At 40.3% G+C, this 19,114-nt stretch overlaps 1 protein-coding gene and 3 non-coding genes across 4 annotated transcripts in view; 3 read left to right on the top strand and 1 right to left on the bottom strand.

Moving 5' to 3' along the window:
* The first annotated feature begins 345 nt into the window (after positions 1–345).
* TRNAG-CCC (transfer RNA glycine (anticodon CCC)) lies at positions 346–416 on the top strand. The gene has a single exon. It is a non-coding gene; the product is annotated as a tRNA-Gly (tRNA).
* A 4,659-nt stretch (positions 417–5,075) lies between these two features.
* Positions 5,076–19,114, top strand: part of LOC106824780 (myomegalin) — a 51,890-nt gene continuing 37,851 nt past the window's right edge. Inside the window, exon 1 of the mRNA XM_014831275.3 lies at positions 5,076–7,089. The gene's annotated coding sequence lies outside the window, so the exon portion shown is untranslated. The remainder of the gene's footprint in view (positions 7,090–19,114) is intronic.
* TRNAE-UUC (transfer RNA glutamic acid (anticodon UUC)) lies at positions 5,720–5,791 on the bottom strand. The gene has a single exon. It is a non-coding gene; the product is annotated as a tRNA-Glu (tRNA).
* On the top strand, positions 15,908–15,981 carry TRNAN-GUU (transfer RNA asparagine (anticodon GUU)). Its single transcript has one exon. It is a non-coding gene; the product is annotated as a tRNA-Asn (tRNA).

The following is a 19,114-nucleotide window of genomic DNA, read 5'->3' as shown; positions in this document are numbered from 1 at the left end:
TCCTCCTTGGATGAGAACTTTACTTACCTAATCTACAAGGTAGGTTACCTTCTCAGAACCACTAAAACAACAATGTGAGGCTGAAAATTGCAGATTTAGGAACAGAAACAAGGAACCTAAATGATTTTCTGGTGTTTTTCTATCGAAGTCTGTTATGCAGTTGGAAAGTATTTTTCAGAGTTAAGAGTTTGACCAGACAAATCAGATATTTTGATATTTATAGTTTTGTTAGTATAACTTTCCTGTAAAAACCTTTGGTTTGGATGTCTTTGGAATCTGTTTTGGAGGTGTTGCTAAGGCTTCCTGAGTACTCTAATGACTCCTCCTGCAGACAAAGGAATGCAGGCATTGGTGGTTCAATGGTAGAATTCTCGCCTCCCACGCGGGAGACCCGGGTTCGATTCCCGGCCAATGCACGCTGGTTTGCTCGCGTCCATTCCTTTGGTGCTTTTTGTATTTCTACTGCGCAAAATATACTGCACAAGCAAAGTGCGGTCGTTTAGGGATTTTGGTTGCTGCGGCTGTAAACTGTGGGCAATGCCAACCAAAGTGGTGGGGCTGTAGCTGGAACCTAAGACTTTCAGAAACCAATCTCATAATCAGAGACCAGGCAGTGCTTGGACTCAGCAACCACTTCACGAGTCTGTCTTTGAAAGTGGCAGTGTTTCTGGTGGCTCCGTGATTTAGAATATTTGGACTTAAGACCACTGTTAACTTTCAGCCTTTCTCCTGGAAGATCTTAGGAACCCAAAGAGCCATCAGGTCACTGATTCGCAGGCTGGACCGTGGGTTGATCGCCGGGCCACGTATCACTATGGAGCGAGGATCAACAGATGAAGATCCTGGAAGGAGAACAGTCGCGGGGCCCGGCAGTCACCCCAGTGGCGGGGGAGGCGTGTGGGGAGGAACCCGTGTGGACAGGACAGGAGCTGCGGAGAGGGGGCATCGCACAGAGGTGGCTGGAGGCCCCTGGCGTCTGTACACCAGACGCCGTGAACCGAGTTTATTAACATCGTCAGCCACCGCGCCTCCGCCTGTCCCCACAGTGGGCCCATCGGTGTTCCGGGGATTCCGTGTACCTGGCAATGTGGGTCAAGAGGTGTGAGCCTGAAAGTAATATTTTTTTTTAAAAGGAAAACGAGCTACAGAATCTAGGGACGGTTTATCCGGTTTTCTTTACATCGCATGACACATTAGGAAGCTTCTCAGAAAGATGCCAAGTTTAGAGTAACGGGTGTTAACGGGTTAGAGACAATGGGTCATTAATTTTCTTCCAAAAATTTTTTCATCTAATAATAGCTTAAAATTTGTTTTTTAAACCTATATTCAAACTAGCTATATGTCTCCTTTTCATAATAAATTTATTCATGTTCAAAGGTTTCCTTATTCTGACATATTATGTCTTTCTACACTTTGTTTATAAACTGATAGTGATTTCTTTTTAAGTTCTTTGCTCGCAATACTGTGTTGAAATCATCAGGGTTGTTTTACTATTTTGTTTTAACTTATTTGGGAATCTCTGTATTTGTTGAATAAAAATTGTAATGTAATGCCTAATTTCTTGTTTTTTAAGATTTTTCTCTAAACAGGAATCAGGTTTTAGAGAGAACAATCTAGAAGACTTGATTTATAAAAAGGAAAACAATAGGTTACTTAAGGGATGAGGCACACTGAAAGGGCTCATCAGATATCAGGGAGAATTGACCCCAGATGACCAACTTCAAGAAAATATCATAGTAAAATTATTGGACTTTACAGATAAAGAAAATATCCTCAGTTTCTCCAGGCAAAACTATCAAATAAGTTACAAAAGCAATAGAATTAGATGAGCATTAACATACAAAGCAAGGCAACAAGGGAGGAGCAGTTTCAAGAAATTTATATCAAGAAAGTGCCAATTGAAGATATATCCAGCCAAGCTCCTTTTCAAGGGTCAAGGTACAGGGGAATGGCTCCGCTATGACACTCTGATGACATTATACTTCTCCATGTAGGCCACATAGGCCAGGCTCAACTGTAGTCTGACCCAAGTCTTGGCCGAATGCCCTTCTGGAACACGGAAAGATAGACAATCTTGTGAGGCGCTATCAGAAGGCTATTTCTCACTGATGTCTTGTGGGAGGTTCCCTGTCTTAGAGCAGGCTGCCACTAGGCAGTTTGTCACCTGCCTCCCTGGTTCCGGGGAGACAGGGAAATTTCTACCTTCCCTCCACCCCCACCCCCAGGGTGCAACTACAAACTATAAAACTGCTTAGCTGCAATATGAAATTAGCTCCTTCACAACAGAGCAAGCCACCACTTGTATCTTCTTGTCTTCTGATCCCTCCAGTGTGGTGTCAGGCCGTGGGATTATGGATGTGTGGAGCTGACAATGTGCTACACCTGTTTATGCTGTGTGTGTAAGCAATAAACCACCTCAATTCATTTGAGATTGTCTCCTTATTGGTCAAGTCTACAGAAATGTGACAAGCGCACCTAGCAGCTGCCACTATACTATTGCCTAGGGACTGCTAGACTGCTTGACAGGTTTGGTGTCCAACGTGGGGCCAGTAAGGTCACAATACCCTCTTGGAGAAAATACAGAAGGGACTGTGTGGGCTACGTTAGGGAGTACGAGAAGGCTCTCCAAGGTCTTCTTGCCTAAGTGGTGGCTATGTGTGTGGGGGGGAGTAAGGGTCCTCCAACTGTCCCACAAGTTAATGAACATTTGGAGGCTGAGTAGTGACAAGGAAGGATCGAAAACAGCCACGTAAATGGTGTTTTAGTTGTTGCTAAAACTTTGTTGAAACTGAGTAGGTGGCCTCTTAAAACTGAAAGCAATTGAAGAGCTGTGCTTACTGTTGTGGGGCTTCTCCCTCCATGCCCCCCTGATCCCTCTCTTCCCCTCATCCTGGCCCAGGTAATGAGAGGCCTTCCCACTGTTCCAATTGACTTCACAGGCTGGTTCCACCTCTGCACACCCTGAGCTCCCAGTCAAGGAGATAAAATGGTCCCCTGGCTGCTGTTGTAACTCGTCAAGTGCAAGTGTTAAACTCCTTGGTCTGTGTTCCTGTAAAAGAGAGTGTGAATTCAACTGACAGAGTTTGCGTAAAACTTGCAGTAAAGAGAAAACAACGTCAAAGTTATGAGTGAGGCTTCTGAGCCAATTCAATGTACAGTTGTGACAATGTGTAATTGAAATTAATGAGTTACATGCTTATACCATGAATTCTCTTAAAGTGGTAGAGGGGAGTCTTCTGTTCAGAGTACTGTCACATGTAAAAAAGTGCTAATGGGACAAACTCCCCTGACGTTTGCTACCAGTGGATGGGTCAAAATTTAGCGTGAGTGCCTGTACCTTCTATGTCCCATCTTTCACTGTATAAGTAAGATCGTGTTGGGTGGCAAGTCAAAGATTTTCATCTCAACAGCTCTGACTGCAGTGTTATCAGACCTCTGCTAGCAGGACTGACTGATAAACCACAGCAAATTCAGTAGCTTGCTTGCCAAATAAAGTTTCTTGGAACTATGTGGATAAATCCCTCTGCAAATGCTCAATCTCTCTGGCAGCTGAAAGGAAAAAATAAAAAACAAACAGCTTTTCCCAGAAAGTGAAGAACTCTATATTTCTAGTACAGAAGCCACTACTGCATGCTAGGCTTTTAACTCTTGCCAAAGTTTGGCCAGTTTGTTTTACAGTAAAAATTGTTGTTCCACTGTCTTCTGACCTCCATACTTTTTGATGAGAAAGCTACATGTTGGTTAAAATTTGAAAAATGCAGAAATAGCATTAAAGTAACAATCTGCATGGCCACCAAACTCAACTCTTCAAAATAAACAGTATATAAAATATGGTGAGTGTAACTTCAAAAATGGTAGATTAGAGCACTAACTGGTGGTGTTTGGCCAGAGGAGCAAAGAATTCTGAAATCTCATTCTGCCGATAACCTAGGTTCCTTGGTGGATGTGGAGCTTCCTGAGGGAGATATGTACACAAAGAAAAGTGTATATAATCATAATTTGTTATAGGTAGGGCTTGTACAACACTAGAGAGAATTCCAGTAAACTGGACCAGAGCATAAGGCTCAGGTTAGGGTCTTAGAGGCTTTTGCTTCTAAGCACAAAACAAATTTTCTTAAATGAATCTTATGATGCAAGTCCTAGGAAAGGAGAGGGCAAGAAGGCAGATGGAGTGGGGATGCAGGGTTGGAAGCTCCCCTTGACACCAGCCAGGTTGACAGTTTTGATGCTCAGGCAGAAAAGGGAAAGGAGTAGCCACACCCTTTTGCATGATATTCTAATAGATGGTGTCCTCAACCACTGGAAAAGGAAGCTCAACCATTAGGAAAAGAAGCTCAATGTCTGTCCTGGTTTGTGAAGAATGAGAAGAGTTTTTGCTCCTCCGTTGGATATTAAGGGTTAGGGATGAGGGAAAGCAGAGAATTTCCCTTCTCTACACGAGTATTTCCTCTTGATCTTCTGATGTCATTCCAAGTAATGATAAGAGAGACAGATGTTAGGTAAGTCCTTCAAAAGGCCGTTTTCTTCCCATTGTCACTCCTCCTGCGTATCATGCAGAGCCAGGAAATGGGCAACACAACTGGCCAGGGAATGCCATTTTAATATTAAAGCATAGTCTTTTAAAGTATGTGAGAACATGGCATAAATTCAATTAATTTCAGGGCTACAGTATCTAAGAGATCACCAACATCCTTCCATTATATTTCCCTTTTTTGAATTATAAATAGTTGCACTATATGTTTACATATGTAAAATATTTATAAAATGGTATGTATTACTACACAGTTGAAGATAATTCATCAGATAATGTTATACAGTGGGCAAACACATGACAGCATAAACCAACTATATCAATGTGAATAATGTAAGATGTGATATTTTCTTATTAAATTTATTATTGTTATTATAATTTCTTATTTTATTATTAACTTTTAATTATCATTAAATTTTCTTTAGAGAAATAAAAATACAGAAAAATTAATGATCTAATAAGGAATTTTCCCTCCACTACTGTCCACATCCAAATAGATAAAGTGACTGTCAAAATGAAAATTAAATGATGAAGACAACTCCTCTCTGGTTGTTAAAAATCTGCTCTGGTTCCAACTAGTCTGAGGTCTCCAGAAGCTATTACCTTTATTTCTGGTACTTATTTATGTTTGCCAATACTTCTAAAGACGGATTTGGGGACCCTCCTGTGTACCGCGTTTCCGAAATTCCTAAAGGTCAAGCGTTCCTATGAAACTATCTGAGCAAGGGCTCCATATCCACAAAATTTAGAACAAGACAGACCACTGCAAGCAAAAAGGCCCAGTTTATTGCGACTAATCTTACCTGAAAGAAAAGAGTAAACACCAATACAGAAGAGAACAGAGAAAGAGTCTTGAATTCAAGTTTGCTGAAATACTGGGCAGTTCTTGCAGTTTATTTGTCTCTTGTAGACAAAGTCTACGGATAAATTGACTTTGAAGAGATAGGCTGATTGTAAATAAAGTTTAAGATTATGTCTAAAAGTTACACGTTGGTGGGCGGTATATACGGGAGTTTTAAATTCACACTTCGTTGTACCTAGCAGTTCCACTTTCTGGAAGGTATCCTCGATAAATAGCTCACCCCATTTCCCCATCAGTCTTGGAAAAAACCTGAACCATAAGCAGTTAGAAAGTGCCAACTCAGTAAATAGGAAAGAAAATGAACCCAACAGCAAGAGAAGTCCTCCTTCCCTGACCGGGAATCGAACCCGGGCCGCGGCGGTGAAAGCGCCGAATCCTAGCCACTAGACCACCAGGGAACTGCGATAGCACTTTCTTTTTCTTTTTCAGTCCTTCTGAGAAGAGCTACACTTGCACTGACCTCTAGAAAAATCCGTGGGTCTATCCTTTCCAGTGTCGCCTGCCCTTTTAAGGAATTGTTCCTGAAGGCCATCTCCTCCCTGCTTTCTCCAAAAGGCGAGCCCGCACAGGACGCATCCAGCCCCGTGCCGGGACACTGATGCGCCCGCGAGGCCCCCAGGTCCGCCAGTCCCAGTCCCACAGCCAGTTTCCTCTTGCCGGCGGCTCCTCTGACCTGCCCTGGAGACGCGCCTCTGTGAAGCGCCCACGTGTGGAGAGAAGGTCGGCGGAGCCGGGGAGTGGACAAAGTTGCCAGGAGAGGGCGGGAGGGAAGGTGCCCAGGGTGAGACTCTGGGATCCCCAACATCATAAAGGACCCTCAGGGATGCGGGAACCGAGACGGCATGGATGGAAAACTCTTTCCAGGAAGGCTGAGGGACGCCAGAACTGCATTCTGGATCTTTCCCTTACAACCTGCTGCACCTGCAGTTTTCCCACCTCAGTTGATGGCAGGCTCAGGCCAAAAGACTTGACGCCGGCCTTTCTCTCACACCGCACGTCCAATTTGGCACAAAATCGTGTTTCCTCTCTGGTTAATTGCGGACTTTAGTCCACACAATCTTTTCTCTTTCTTAGTCTCTGATCTTGGCAAACGAATCTCCTGATAAAGGCGTGGAGATCGAGTCAACTCCCAACCCTCGTCCGTTAAGACTTTAGGGTTTGAGACCTTTAATCTCGGGATCCTGGGGTTGGGCCGCCGTTGAGACTTCCTTTGGCTCTGCCCGTCAACATCAGCCTCTTCCGGTCCTGTCCTCCAGGGCCAGTGGCGAAGCCCCCTCAGCGCGGCCCCTCTCGCCGGGTCAGGAGCCCCACACACGCCTCCAGCGGCGCCTGCACAGAAGCGTCGAGAGGCGTTGATGCAGTTTGAGCCGAGCTCGCGGGGTGCGCGGGCGCCGACGGCGCGTTTGTGGGTTCCGGCACCGCTGTGCTCCGCCTCCCGGTTCTCAGCCGCCGGCAGTAACGTCCGCGTTAGATTGAGCGGCGAGCACGCGCAGGCAGGGAGAGAGCGGTAGGAGAAGGTCGGCTTCCCCAAGTCCTGTCCAGTAAGGATCAAAAAACGATCTTGAAGAGACAGAAAGGGAGACGTAGAAACAGAGCAAAGGGAAAGGAAGAAATCCTGTGAGATTTCCTCATCTGAAAGTACTATGAAGATCAAGTCGGCGTCGTCTGGGACCCGGTCCTCCCGTCGCTGGTGAAGGTGAGTCGAATTCCCTTCTCCACTTGCAGCCAAAGCACACAAACTTAACCTGATTACCAGTCAGTAAGCAACTCCTCTTCCTCCCCGTTGGGCAGCACTTAAACATCTCTCTCTAGGCTTTTTATGGGTTCTAAGGATGCAACCGATGTTCATTTTTACCGCACTTACTTGAACTAAGATTACTTTAAAAGCTTTGAGCAAAGGAGACGGTTTCTGATGAGTTTTGAAAGAGGACCTTCAGGTGTGGAGGAAATATGAAAACCACTACACTAGAGAAGGCACCTACTGGTAAGAATGACACACACCCAGGAGCGGCACTTCAACCAGGTAGATTTGACCCTTAGGTTGGGCCCATTTTATTTTAAGAGCACTGTTGGTGGAACTTAGGATGAATCTAGGATGTTCATGATGAATATTTTAATTTTAATAGTTTTTAATTTAAATACACATTCCAAAAGTTGTATAACAAACACATGAAGTCCGCCTTATGCCTATTTTTGCAAAACTCAGAAAGAAAGATGATGTAAAAATGACAAAACCTCATAAAATGGCCTTTAAATATTAGTTGTTTCCACCAAAGGTTTTCTTTCTTGGATAGGAAACATATAACTCCTCCTTTTACAAAATCTGACAATCGCTGCAAGACCCTAAAATCTACCCTACACCTTTCCTCCCATCTCCTCAGCATCTTTTCCATACAGTTCTTCTTCAGCCTCCAATTTGCAACCCCACCCTCAACAATCAACCCAGTAAGTTAGGGGCCCTCCACGAGACTCTGTCTCCTTATAAAGAATGGAAAATTGAAAATCAAACATCGTATTCACAGTCATAAGTAATAGAAAAGAAAATTTTTCTATAGCCAAAGACCTGGAACATGAACTTTTTTCCCAAGGAAAATCTAGATTCATTGTTGAGTGTTGCAGACATTTTCTCTCTCAACCAGCTCTGAAGATAACTGGAGATTTAATTTCCCCAAAAGTTGAAATAGAGGATCTTTGGCTAAGAGGTCAACCATGAGATGTGATGACATGTGTCTGACAATGAAATGAGAGGGATTAAATGACAGCGTTTTTTGATTTGTGTCGTGGCTCCTTCGGTATGTACACATTTCAAAATTTACTGAGCTGTGTGAAAAAAGTCGAACCTGGAAGACTTTAAGACTTACTCTTAAGCTGTTTATTACTGTGAACAAGAGACTGGGGGAGTAGCAAAAGGATACATGTGTAGACAAATGGAACTGAGTTGAGACACCTAAAACAGACCCACTTTATATGGTCAAATTATTCTCAAAAAAGGCACTAAAGCAATTAAGGAATTGCTGAAGGAGTAGGGAAAGGAGGATGACTTCAACAAATCATGCTAGAACAACTGGATGTCTACGTAGTAAAAAAAACTGCAATCCCTACCTCATAATATAACAAAAGCTAATTTGAGTTGGATCATAGATGAAACCATACAAACTAAAACTATAAAATTTTAGAATAAAATGCATGAAAATATCTTTATGACGTGGTGGTAAGCAAAGATTTCCTAAATATGATGCAGAAAGAAATAACTAAAAAAGAAAAATGATAAATTAGTTTTAACAATATTAAAAATGTCTTCTCACCAAAAGATATCATTAAGTAAGTGAAAGGGCAAGTCGCAGACTGGGAGAAAATATTCACAAAACGTATCTGACAAAGATCCTGTCTCCAGAATGTATAATGAACTCCTGCAATTCAATATTAAAAACTGAAACACCCGTTTTTTAAAAATGGGCAAAAGCTGAAACAGACACTTCAGAGAGGAAGATATACTAATGGCCAGTAAGTACATAAAAGAGTGCTCAATATCACTTGTTGTCAGGGAAATAGATATTAAAATTGTGTTGGTTACATTAAAACCACTCCACCCAATAGCATGACTAAAATTATAAAGTCTGAAAACACCAAATCTTAGTAAAGATGTGGAACAACCAGAATTCTCTTGCATTTTTGGTGGGAATGTAAAATGTTGTAACCACTTTGGTTCAATAGTTTCTTATACATTTAAACATCAATTTACATAAACATCCCTTTGTCCTCAGATATTCTTCACCTAGATATTCTTCCAAGAGAACTGAAAACATAAGTCCATATAAAAAAATTGTAACAAGAATGTTCATAGCATTTTTATTCACAATAGCCCAAACTAGAAACAACCCAAAATATCCATTATCAGGACACTAGGAAACAAATTGTGGTATATCCATGCAATGGAATACTACTCAGTGATGAAAAGGAATGAACTTTTGATATACTTAACAATATGAATAAAACTCAGGACATCATGCAGAACAACAGCGTGCATACTGCATGATTCCATTTACAAGAATTGCTAGAAGAGGCAAAACTAGTTTAAGGTGCAAAATATCAGCACAGTGATTTTCAAAAATAAATAGGATGATGACAATGAAGGTGATGGTTCAACTGATTATAACATTATTGATCAAGTAGCCACTAAATTCAGGCACAGCTAACAACAACAGAATGAAGTAGACTACTCTTATTAGCCCCATTTTACAGAAGAAAGAATTGAGGCACATAAGGTTTAAGTTACTTGTCCAAGGCCACACGAGGGCTGAACCAGATTTATAAACCAGATCCTGTGCATTTGAGCACAGACTGACCAGGTCTTTCTTCTTCTCAGTTATAGGTGTTTCTGGTTTTCTCAGCTGTAGGGGTGAGAAGAGGAGAGAAGGCAAAACAAAAAGGAATGAGAGATGGAAGCACAAGGATCTGTAGTCATCAAAAAGCAGGGCAGGAAACTATTGTGAATGTTTTTACGTCAAAGTTTATAAAAATTTCTGGAAGGCTGTGTTGGTGGTCTGCAAGCCATGGATTCTATAGGGGTTAACTATTGTGCTGAGGTCAGGAGCTGAATCATAGATTTAAAAGCTGAAAATGGAAACATTAAAGCTTCTAGAAGAAAACGTAGGAAAATATATCCACAATCTTGAGGTTGGAGAGACGTCTTAGAGTAAGATGCCTTAACAATAAAAGAAAAAATAAAGAAATTAGATTTCATCAAAATTAAAAACTTCTGCTCATCAAAAATTACCATAAGAAAGTGAAAAGGCAAGTCACAGACTGGGAGAAGATATTTGCAATATTCTTTTTTTTTTGTTTTGTTTTTTTAGACACTGCAAAAAAAGTATGTATTGTTTAATAATATAACCTCCACAAAATATAAAAATCCCACGGTTGCCTAAGTGTTAGTTTTAGTTTTGGGCAATTTAAAATATTTTGGTAAATAAACATAAATTTATGATTTTAAGTATATGTGTACAATTTAGTGGCATTAAGTACACAGTGTTGTGCAACCATCATTATTATCCATTTCCAGAACTTTCTCATCATCCCAAACAGAAGCTCTGTACCCGTTTAAACACTAACCTCCCATTTCCTTCTCCCCCCAGTCTCTGGTAACCTTTATTCTACTTTCTGGCTCTATAGATTTGCCTGTTCTGGATATTTCATATAAATCGAATCATACGGTATGTGGCCTTTTGTCAGGTCTGGCTTATTCACTTAGCGTAAGTTTTTCAAGCTTCATTCATGTTGTAACATGTATCAGAACTTCTTCTCCTCCTTCTTTTTTTTTTTTTTTTGATGAGGAAGATTGGCCCTGATCTAACCTCTGTTGCCAGTCTTCCTCTTTTTTTTTTTTATTGAGTTATTGATAGGTTACAATCTTGTGAAATTTCAATTGTACATTAATGTTTGTCAGTCATGTTGTAGGTGCACCACTTCACCCTTTGTGCCCACCCCCCACCCCACCTTTCCCCTGGTATCCACTAAACTGTTCTTGGTCCATAGTTTTAAATTCCTCATGTGAGTGGAGTCATACACAGATTATCTTTCTCTTGCTGGCTTATTTCACTTAACATAATTCTCTCAAGGTCCATCCATGTTATTGCAAATGGAATGATTTTGTTCTGTTTTGCAGCTGAGTAGTATTCCATTGTATATATGTACCACATCTTCTTTATCCATTCGTCTGTTGATGACATTCTTCACAGAATTAGAACAAAGAATCCTAAAATTCATATGGGGCAACAAAAGACCCCGAATTGCTAAAGCAATCCTGGGAAAAAAAGAACAAAACGGGAGGCATCATAATCCCTGACTTCAAAACATACTACAAAGCTACAGTAATCAAAACAGCATGGTACTGGTACAAAAACAGGTGCACAGATCAATGGAACAAAATTGAAAGCCCAGAAATAAAACCACACATCTATGGACAGCTTATCTTTGACAAAGGAGCTGAGGGCATACAATGGAGAAAAGAAAGTCTTTTCAACAAATGGTGCTGGGAAAACTGGAAAGCCACATGGAAAAGAATGAAAATTGACCATTCTTTTTCACCATTCACCAAAATAAACTCAAAATGGATTAAAGACCTAAAGGTGAGACCTGAAACCATAAGGCTTCTGGAAGAAAACGTAGGCAGTACACTCTTTGACATCAGTATTAAAAGGATCTTTTCGGACACCATGCCTTCTCAGAGAAGGGAAACAATAGAAAGAATAAACAAATGGGACTTCATCAGATTAAAGAGCTTCTTCAAGGCAAATGAAAACAGGATTGAAACAAAAAAACAACCCACTAACTGGGAAAAAATATTTGCAAGTCATATATCTGACAAAGGCTTAATATCCTTAATATATAAAGAACTCTCGCAACTCAATCACAAAACATCAAACAACCCAATCAAAAAATGGGCTGGAGACATGAACAGACATTTCTCCAAAGAAGATATACTGATGGCCAATAGGCACATGAAAAGATGCTCATCATCGCTGATCATCAGGGAAATGCAAATGAAAACTACACTAAGATATCACCTTACACCCGTTAGAATGACAAAAATCTCTAAAACTAATAGCAACAAATGTTGGAGAGGTTGTGGAGAAAAAGGAACCCTCATACACTGCTGGTGGGAATGCAAACTGGTGCAGCCACTATGGAAAACAGTATGGAGACTCCTCAAAAAACTAAAAATAGAACTACCATACGATCCAGCCATCCCACTACTGGGTATTTATCCAAAGAGCCTGAAGTCAGCAATCCCAAAAGTCCTGTGCACCCCAATGTTTATTTGCAATATTCTTATCTGAAAATGACTCAAATATTGAATATATAGAGAACTTTTAGAAATCAACAATAAAAGCCAAGCCATATAAAAATGAGCAAAATACTGGAATAGGCTTTCTTTACAAAAGAAAATGTCAAAATGGGCAAAAGACATAAGAAAAGATGCACAATATCATTACTTATTAGGGAAACACAAATTAAAACCACGATGAGCTACTTTTATCCACCACAAGAATAAAGGAAATTTTAAAGACAGAGAACACCAAATACTGGCAAGTATGTGGAGCAACTATATCTTGTTGACATTGAAAATGTAAAACCGAGCAGCCATTCTGGAAAACTGTTTGGCAGTTTCTAATAAAGTTCAGTTTACATCTACTCCATGACCCAGCAATTCCACTACAAAGTGTACACTCAAGAAAAATGAATGCACATGTCTACAAAAAGAATTGTGCAAGTATATTCATAGCAGCTTTGTTCACAATTGCCCAAACTAGAAATAACCCAGTTATTCTTCAGTGGCATTATGGTCACACACAGGAATAACACTCATCAATAACACCAAAATAATACACTTAACAACATAGATGCATCTCAAAAACATTATGTTGTATGAAAAAAAAGCCAGACACACAAAAAATGACGTTCATTTATGTGAATTTCCAGAAAGTCAATACTGATCTATGGAGATAGAAATCAGAATGGTTTATATCTATTTAATTACATGTTTTCGTTGAACCATTTTAAGGTAAGTTACAGACGTCATGATCATTGAACCTAAATACTTCAGCATACAAATGACTTCATCTCTTTGAGTATCATTTATGGACTCCAGTATTCCTTAATTCAGTCTTTCAATCTACTAGACTGGGGTCAGCAAACTTTTCTGTAAGATGCCAGAAAGTAAATATTTTAGGCTTTGCATGCCAAATGTTATAGCTGTTCAACTCTGTACATGAATACATACATGAATAAGCATGGCTGTGTTCCAATAAAACATTATTTACAAAAACAGACTGTGGGCTGGGTTTGGCCAGGAGGCCGTTGTTTACTGACCCCTGCATGAAAATCACTGTTCTTTTTCATGCTCAAATTATCACCGCTCATGTCAGTGGGAATTCCTTCAAGCCAGCTATGTGTTTTCAAAAAGATCCTAATAGTTGGTTAATGAATCATTGCTTTCTGGTCCCAGCTTTCTCATGCTCACCTTGTAATTCCCCTGCGCCATTCCTGTAAGTAGTATACTTCCTTAAGTATAAAAAGCTCGTTGTCATAGCGTCTAAAAAGGCCCCACTGACATTTGGTTCATTTTGTGTGGAATGGTGTTAGAGGCCAAAACCCAGACACTGTGGAGACTCATTGAGCTTTTGGTGATACTGCTTCTAAACCAACTCAGTTTACAGTGGTAAAATAGATTTTAACTGAGTTTATTTATTTTACATAGATGAAGTGTCCATTTAAAACCAAGAGTGATTATGCTTGTTTTTGGCCTTGTAATTTTTTCTTTTCTCTTGGGCTCAAAATCTTGATTCTCAGTTAGCACAGTTACTTGTCTACTTGTTGCTAAATGTAAATAAAATCCTTTCAAAACAACAGTAACAACAAAAAAGAAATCCAAATGGTTTGCTTAAGCGAAGGGAAGGTAGGCGGGAATTGACTGGAAAGGGCTCTACTGATGTTTCTGGGCTGATGGAAATTTTCTATAACGATCTAGGTGACCATTATATTTGTCAAAATTCATTGGGCTGTGTGCTTAAGGTGTGTGCATTTTACTCTGTGAATTATACTTCAAGAATGTACTATTAGCATGAAAATTGGGTGGGGGAGGCGGAGGATGGCATTGAGTTTGTTTTATTATATTTATTAGATTTTATATTATTTAGATTTTATTGTAAAATATCATGTTGAATGCAAACTCATAAAAAGCTCGTTGTCATAGCGTCTAAAAAGGCCCCACTGACATTTAAAATATCAACCAGAAAAATGTTTACCACCACACCGGTTACATTAGTGGAAGCTACAGGCATGGTGCTTAACCTTTTGGGATAGTTCTGCGCATGCTTAGATATAGGGCCCGGCAGAGCTTTCTAAAAACCAGCATCTAGATTAGTGCACTTTCAGTTTTCCTTCCCTCTTCCTGACCACAGGGTGCTGGAGAGCCTAGGTGAGCGCTGCTGCCAGGCCACATATAAGGGGTGCAACCGGTAGGGGGATTAAAAGAGATACTAAAACATGCACCAAATCTCGTCGAGTAAGATGCCAGACGCTGACTCAGATTTCAACCAAGGTTGCTGGGGCCACAACACAAGAGTACTAACCACTATAGGATCACAGCGTGCCATAGATCTTCCGGCAGCTCCTATGTGCCCTTTAATATTTTTGATGTGAAACCAGCCACAGTATTTTCCTGCTTTGTTCTTGAACTACGGGTTCTTGCGTTTTTCTCTCTTTCAGGTCCTGTTCCATTTCTCCCTTCCCATTCTGATACACGTTAAAAACAATTCTCACCTCTCAGGATCCGGCTTGTGCCTCTGCACAAGCTTCGTGGGAGGTCTCGTCCTCGCCCTCGCCTCCCCTGCTTCTTTCCCTCCTCTTCAAGGTTCCCTTTTGACCCCGACCGTATCCCTTTCGCTCCCTGACTCTGTGGACCCCACTGAAGACGGAAGGCACTTCAGTTGAGTGCGTGGTGCTCCAGCGGCGCTGTAGCTCCTCAGTTGCCCAGCCGGTGAGACGTTGCAGGCTTTGAAAACAATTGACCAAAATAAAGCCTTTTGAAAAAGAACTTACCCTTTTGAAAACCTTTTCTTCTATTTCCGCTTTCAGAGTTCTTCAAAGGACTAAAAGCTTAAAGGTGACAATAAAGAAACGAAGACCAACCGAATGAGAAAAGCAGCGCCGATTTTAGCAGAGACAAAGGCAGACGGAGGAGTGGGAAAGCCTTATAGTGGAAAAAAGGGAAGGCTTCAGGAGTGCCCTGATTGGAGGCTGTTGATGGGGAAGCTGGAGGTGGGCTAATCAGAAGCCCAGCATCCTGTATGACTGGTTGGGGGTGCATATCTGGCTTTCTCTGGTTGGTCCTAAGTTGCAATGGGGACAAAAATTAGGGAAGCTGTCAGTTATTAATCTAGTCCTGCCATTTTTAGCAAATTGTTCCAAAAGTTATTGTTTAGCTTCCTGGATTGTTACTAGAGATAACGGCCTGACTTCCTAAAAATGTGACTTATAGCGGGCTGGCTTCTTGGGTAGTTAACTATGGACAAAGAGTTGGTTACCTGAGCAGGTGGGTGCTGGTTGCGAATCAGAGTGCTGTTTTTCTATACGGTCTAGCCATTGTCTGTTTGTATGTTCAGACTCTCAAATGCATTAATTCAACAACTTCTAATTCAGTGCTCTGGGCGTTCAGCTTCCCTTGCGCCCCTTCGGCTCAAGCTAGAGGGGTCGCAGACCGTCTCTGGCCGCGCTGGCTTCTGAAGCTGGTGAGAGGCAAGGCGGGGCGAGGCCGTTTTGGTGCCCTAGTTTCAGAATCACCCAACGCACCGGTTTCAAATGTGACGAGCAACTTGATTTGTCGCTCTAATCTCTCTTGTTTTCTGAGTCTTTGGAGCCTGCCCAATCATTTAACAGAAGGCTGCTGGTATCCACTCTAGTTTAGCGAAAGATCAGTCAATATTACGATAGAAAGTAAACCTCTGTGTGGTGTCTCTGTGGCGCAATCGGTTAGCGCGTTCGGCTGTTAACCGAAAGGTTGGTGGTTCAAGCCCACCCAGGGATGGGGGTGGACATTTTACATGTAATGGCCCCTCCATTTGTCGTGCTCCCACGTCCTTCCAGAAGAAATACTGGGGGACTGGTAAGTTCTTAGCGACAAAAGAACAAGAGAGAACAAATGTAGTCTGTGTTCAAGAGCACGGGATCTAGGAATCGTGTTTCTCTTCTTTGGGTTAATAGTAAACTGTGTGTGCCTCAATTTTTTTTCGTCTGTATAAGAGTACCTACCTGCAGGATATGCCTGGAGTTAGTAATTGCTCAATCAATAAAGTTATCGATAGAATCATAATAATCATTATCCTCTGCATTATTTTTGATGAAGGCATTTCTTCCTTTGTTTGTACCACTGTTGAACCCTTTACATGTTTTTTTTTTTTTTTAGAGTAAGTTGGTTCTATGATTTTATTTACAAATAATGCTGAAGTCATCATCCTTGTACATATATCTTTTGCCACTTGTACAAGTATTTCTATAGGATAATTGTAATTGCTCTATCATAGTGGTTACAGTATATGTTTTGTTTTTTATAAAAACATATACTGTATGTTTTATAAAACATATGTTTTTTAATTTAAGTGATGACCCTGTAAATTTGCCTTCCGTGGAAGTGGTACCAATTTATAGTTCAATTTATTTTTCTAACTCAGAGAATCCTTTTCCTTATACTCTTGCTAGCACAACAAACTTTCTATACATCTATCTATGATATTCCAATAAGGAGAGTATTGTCGCCTTGACTTAACTAAGAGGTGGGAGGTACAACAGATGACAAGGTGGGCATTAAGCAGTAGGATATCTCTGCATTTGCTCCTCAGCTAAACTTCCAAGATATTTTGTATTACTGTAATTGATTTCTGTGGTGCGCTAGTCAACTAGGTCCAGAGAAGACTGACCAGAGTGGCCTCTTTAATAGCTCTGTGCCGAGCAACTTACCCAGAGGAAGAAAAAACTCACTAGTCCCAGACATTTGTTCCTCCTCCCCTTTCTCTATAAATGGCAAGGGTGAATTAGTATGTTGTCTATATTAATCAGGGTTCTCCAGAGAAACAGAATCAATATAGAACTAATACAGACAACATGCTAATTCACCCTTGGCAATTATAGATAGATAGATAGATGATAGATAGATAGATATAGTGAGAGAGACAGAGATTTATTTTAAGGAACTGGCTCACATGGTTGTGGAGGCTTTGCCATCGCAGGGTAGGATGGCAGGCTGGAGACCCACAGAAGAGGTACAGTTTCAGTCCAAGGTTGGTCTGCTGACAAAATTTCCTCTTCTTTAGGAAGGTCAGTCTTTTTTTATTAAGGCCTTCAATGGATTGGATGAAGCCCATATACTTTAGGGAGGGCAAGCTGCTTTACTCACAGTCTACTGATTTACATGTTAATTTCATCTAAAAATACATTCATGGAAACATCTAGAAGAATATTTGACCAAATGTCTGCATACTGTGGCCTAACCAAGTTGACATATAAAATTAACCATCACACTGACTCTATATTATTCTTTGGCAGTGTTTTAGGGCTATTTCCACATAAAATTCGCATACCTGAGACGCATCATTGTAGCCAGTAGAATCCTGCATCTGACAGGCACCTTGTGCAGACCTGGACTCTTAGAGCTATTGGCTCACATCCCCTTAGTTCTTCTGTTGAATCTCAGGAGCAGAAGTTGAGCTCTTTGGCTTTTACACACTAAGTGTAATTCTTGGATAAGTCTTCTCTCTCATTTGTGCATTGTCAATTACCTTCTCCCATCAGTGGTATCGATGTGGAATTCTGGTTTTGATTTTATGAAATGAACATCTGGAGATGATCTCTGTTGGGTGGTGGTTCACTGGGATCCATTCTCTGTTAGGTGGTAGATGACAGCTAATCTAGTCTGTGAGTCTTTTTTGATTGGTTATTTGTCCTGAGGTTTTTGGTATTTCCTAATATTTGAGTCTGCAGTGTTGAGAAGTTGTTGACATCTTATCTAATACTAGATAAAATTCTATGGGCCCATTGTGTCAATATCTGTAAAGGTGGACTGTCAGTAATATGAATAATCTCACTATACAATGATTCTTCCCTTAAGAACACTTGACCTTAATAAATCGCTCTACATAAAGGAGATATTAGAACAGAAAGAAAACTGGATTTCTGTTATTCAGTAATCTGCTTTCTTAGTATACTGAAGTTTCCAAATGATAGAATAACTTCACAACTGTTTAAATCAGGCTAAAGAAAGGAGAGAAAAGATATTAGAATAAGGCAATTAAGTCAATAAAATAAGGGCTTCTGACAATTATATAAACCAAGATTTAATAATTTCCAGAACTGTAAGCCAGTTCATCCTTTTATTAAAAAAGACAAAAATCCTTTTAAAATGAATTTTTTTTAATGGATAAAATTCAGTGACTGTAGTGCAAGGAATGTGTCCTGAGAAAGTCCTGCTGAGCTGAAAGGGTATCACAGAATTACTCAGATTTTCAGCAATGAGTCTTCTGCAAACACCTAATGGTGCTTAATTATTTCCTCACTGATAAGCATTTTAATAAATACCGTTGCTTCTCTTCCATTTTAAATGATGTTACTTTCCACAATTAGTTCTTTTAGAATGCCCAGTAACGTTAGGAGATTTGTCCATTGTATAAATATAAACTGTTTTCTAAGGAAACAAATCTGGAGGATATAGACAAATTAGATCTCTAAAAATTCAAAGGAGGTACTGCCCAGATTGGTTCACACATACTAATAATCACTTATATGAATTGAAAATAAGGGAAATTAAGTATTCCTGGGAAGAAAAGAGAAATTTTAGTATTTATGCTTATAATGTTCAGAGAGTATTTGGCTTTTTTCAGTTTTAATAAATAATTATTCTGTGCCTTTTCTACGTGTATCTCTGAAATAATTCTTTTTGAGTAGTCAAATGACTTTCCCATGCTCACCAAATCAAAATGCTACCTGCACCATGGTCATCTGGCCATTCTAACTACTGGAAAAAAAAAAAAAAGCAGCAACTCATATGTTATTAAGAACCTAACATGCTAATTTTCACCAGTTTGTAATGATTCTGAATTTCACTGGTTTGTCACGTGTGAGAATTTCTACTCTGATTCATTGTTCTTAAACTAGAACATGTGATCCAT

Source organism: Equus asinus, chromosome 25 (assembly GCF_041296235.1).
Source record: "Equus asinus isolate D_3611 breed Donkey chromosome 25, EquAss-T2T_v2, whole genome shotgun sequence".
NCBI classification, from domain to species: Eukaryota; Metazoa; Chordata; class Mammalia; order Perissodactyla; family Equidae; genus Equus; species Equus asinus.
Note: the sequence above shows the minus strand (reverse complement) of the source record. Positions and strands in the feature narration are given on the sequence as shown.